Genomic DNA, 3841 nt, shown 5'->3' on the forward strand with positions numbered 1-3841 from the left:
AAAAAAAAAAAAAAAAAAGGTAAGAAAAAATACACATATATATATATATATGCACACATGTGCATGTTTATTATATTCCTTTCTATAAACAGAAATAAAGACAAAAGAAGAAAAGTCTAATTTGTAGTTCAGTTTTCCGGCCTCGATTCTGGCTCACCAATGAATCTTCTTATATACAAAGCTGACTGAAGGGAGGGGTGGGATTGAATAACAAATTTATGTGATACAATCACATCATTTACAATCACATAATGGACCATATCCCAATTTTCAAAAGGCATAAAGTATCCTCATTAATACGATAAGTGCAGCAGTCAAATCAGCACTGTGATTTTATCAGGGTTTTTGACTGTACATGAATGAGAATGTAAAATGCATACAGAATTTTTAATAGGAAGGCTTTAACATTCTCTGAATGTATTTCTTACTGTCATTTGCATCACATTAAAGTGAAATTCTACATAAAAGGATAAAGAGAATATGTCCTAAATTACAGTTTTTCCATAGTTGTCATGTCCACACATAGAAAAATCTGATTCATACACTCGAACATGATCCTAAATCTGAAAAGGCTGCACCAGTTCCCTATTTGTTTGTAGGTTTTATGTGGCTGTCAGGGCTGGAGAGAGCTCAGTAAGGTCAGAGTGTCAGGACAAAGCTAATAAAGATCATGGAAGGGTGGGAGAGCCGGGGAGGGAGGGTGATTGTATTCACTGTCTCTACTCTAGCATATTATTATATGTGCCTGCATTTTTCATTCTATATCAGACTACTAAAAAGTCACTCATGTTCCTTAGAGGTATTCTGTCGCTCCTTTAGAAAGCTTCTATCATTGGTTTAGTTAACTGCAGAGAGTTTATGAACATAGAGTTAATGTTTTATAAATCCAATTCTGTGTATTCTACCATGAATAAACATGTATAACATTGTTATGTACATGGGATATTTTGTAAACACTTACTTCATATCTAACATGTGTATATCTACTTATAGGTTAAAATATGATCCATATGTCAGAAGTTAGTTCCAAAATAATGGCAATTGGGTTAAGTGTGCTTGGCAGCTTGTATACACTGAGGAAAAAAAAAAAAAAAAAAAGCAACCTGTCATTCCTCATTAACCCCACATCACACAGAGAGAAGTCAATGATTGGTACATAGCAGTTGACACAGAATCTTGGGAATCTGAGAAAGTGCATTTTGCATCCTAGCAGAGGCCAACGTGTCACCTGCCAAGCTAATGAACTGGGAATAGAGCATGCCTGCTACATACGTACTGACTGCCTGCCCACTGGCTAACACACCTGGCCCATGCACAGGAATTCATACCAAATGACATCACTCTGTTATCATTTTAGAGTCTGAATAAGACAGGATGCTTCCATACAACCAACAGAAAAACATGCATGGAACTTGGGGTGAAATAGTTCCAATTCACAATAAGACCTACTAATGTATTTTGTGGCTAGAAAAATAATTTCATGTATGCACATGAAATGGGTCCATGTGACATAAATGGATCTTGGCATGGCCAGTCTATCCATATGATTATTTTATCTTTTATTGGTGGGGAGGGGTGGGGAGGGCCAAGTCTTTCTCTGTTGCCCAGGCTGGAGTGCAATGGCCCGATCTCGGCTCACTACAACCTCTGCCTCCGAGATTCAAGTGATTCTCTTGCCTCAGCCTCCCGAATAGCTTGGACTATGGGCATACACCACCACGCCTGGCTAATTTTTGTATTTTTAGTAGATAAAGTCCATCTTCTTAGGGATGGACTTTACCAATGGCCTCTGCTCCCCTGAACCCTGGTGTGAACTGACCATGGAGATGTGGAAAAATATATCTGCACATGTGAGGACCCTCACAGTGGAGGGATGGGAAAAACAGGAGGTGAGTGGGAGGCTGAGGTTTGGTTTTCCTCTTCTGCCAGTTCCAGCATCAAACTTCAAGAATCTCGAAGATTCTAAGTTGAAACTTAGACTTCCAGGTTGTTATTACAGCCTATTAATCAAGACAGAGGGTTAGACCTTATTTTAGTCAACAGTTTGCTAGCTTGATTTGTAATGGAGATATTTCAACCTACATTTATGTGGACCTCCCTTTGTATTCTTTCTCCAGGCCCTTCGAATGTTAAGGGTAATCATTAGTTTGTGACTTTATCCCAAGTAGATTCTTCCTACTCTCTCTTGCCTATCTCCCTCACATACAATGGAAATATAAAACAGGAGTCAGAGGGATAAAGCAGTGATGAACCAGGTAAATTCTTTTGTCCTAAGGTGTCCACTTTATGATCTACTGTGTAATTGCCACTTCTGCAGGCTTCACAGACAATGCAATGAAAAGCAACCTGAAACTTTCTTCCTTAGCATCTTCAGAGGAGATGGGCAGCAATGTATTTCTTAAGTCTGGAAATCTCTGGGTCTCTAGTTACTCTCAGTGTATCCTTTACCCTCTTCACAAACTCTTTAAAATCCTCAGCCCGTTCCATGGGTGCCTGATATGCTTCTCAGAAACATCACATGGTCTTAACAAATTCTATCACTAAATTATCCAGGTGTGGTGGTACACACCTGTGGTCACAGCTACTTGGGAGGCTGAGGTGGGAGAATCACTTGAGCCCAGGAGGTTGAGATTGTAGCAAGCTGTGATTGAGCCACTGCACCCCAGTCTGAGTGACAGAGCAAGATCCTGTCTCAACAACAACAAAAATTCTATCACTATTTTCCTTATTTCTCCTATATTTAAGTCCTGGTGATCTTGTTACCTTTGATGTTATACCCACTATCAACATTTGGTGAGAAGGGAGGGTTTCTTCCCAGAAATATTGACTTTCTTTTTTTCTACATTGTTAGCACTTACTCTTTCTTCAACTTGGAGCTTAAGATTTATCTCTTGCCAATGAACACCTCTATGAGGTCGTAGGAAAGAAGTACGTGTGGAGTAATATAGAGATAGAGCCGGATTTCAATTCAACACTTTGTTACTTACTATGTTATCTTGTACCGGTCACTCAAACTTTCTGAGACTCAGTCAATCAGTAAACGGGTATTAGGCAACTGCTTCCAAATTCTATTGGGAGGATTAGATGACATCATTGATGGAAAGTATCCAGTGTGTTTTTAGATAGATCTCATCTTGTGTTGACTCCCGGGTCAACATTAAGTACTTCTTCCTGAATGGTACATCATACCTATCACAAACCCCAGATAACTGGAACAGTGACATAAGGACACCAGGCCATAAAAATAATTCAATGCATTTAAGCGAGAGTTACCAGTTTTATTCAGCTGCATTTTAGGGGACAGTCAGAAAATGTGCTAGTGAGGTGGGCTAAAACCAAGTTGGGACAGGCATTTTAGATTAAATAAAGAAATTTGACTTACTGTTATGTCTTAGAATTCCTGGAGTAGATGTGTGAGCTTTCCATTTTCTTTAGATAAAACGTAATTAAACATCTTAAAGCACCTCAGCTTAATGTACACAGAATGGTGACATGTTGCCAAAGAAAGCTTTGGAACTTTGTTGCCTACAACTATGCAACAGCTTAGTAACCAAAGCATGCTTGCTATTACATCAATGATAAGTTCTGAATAAATTAACTACGTCCAACATGGCATAATGCTTTGGATCATGCAAGTGAGACTATCATATTCATAATTATCATTTCCCCCCAAACTAGACAAACTGTTTTATAGGATTTTTCTTAGTGCTTGTGTTTCAAAATGAAATTCTTACCAATTTGGGATACTAATGATTTAGCCATGTACCAAGTTGGAGTTTCTCCAGTGTGCATGTGCTCCTTATGAAAATGAAGAAGGCAAGCTGCCAATCAAAAGACTAGT

At 38.7% G+C, this 3841-nt stretch overlaps 1 long non-coding RNA gene across 2 annotated transcripts in view; it reads right to left on the bottom strand.

Moving 5' to 3' along the window:
- The window catches only part of LOC108513358 (uncharacterized), an 11409-nt gene extending 7920 nt beyond the window's left edge, over window positions 1-3489 (bottom strand). For both annotated transcript variants that reach the window (XR_001880871.1, XR_001880870.1), the window contains exon 1: window positions 3383-3489. This is a non-coding gene — a long non-coding RNA (uncharacterized LOC108513358). The remainder of the gene's footprint in view (window positions 1-3382) is intronic.
- Between the last annotated feature and the right edge of the window lie 352 nt (window positions 3490-3841).

This window comes from Rhinopithecus bieti, unplaced genomic scaffold, assembly GCF_001698545.2.
Source record: "Rhinopithecus bieti isolate Rb0 unplaced genomic scaffold, ASM169854v2 scaffold_30775, whole genome shotgun sequence".
Lineage (NCBI taxonomy): Eukaryota > Metazoa > Chordata > Mammalia > Primates > Cercopithecidae > Rhinopithecus > Rhinopithecus bieti.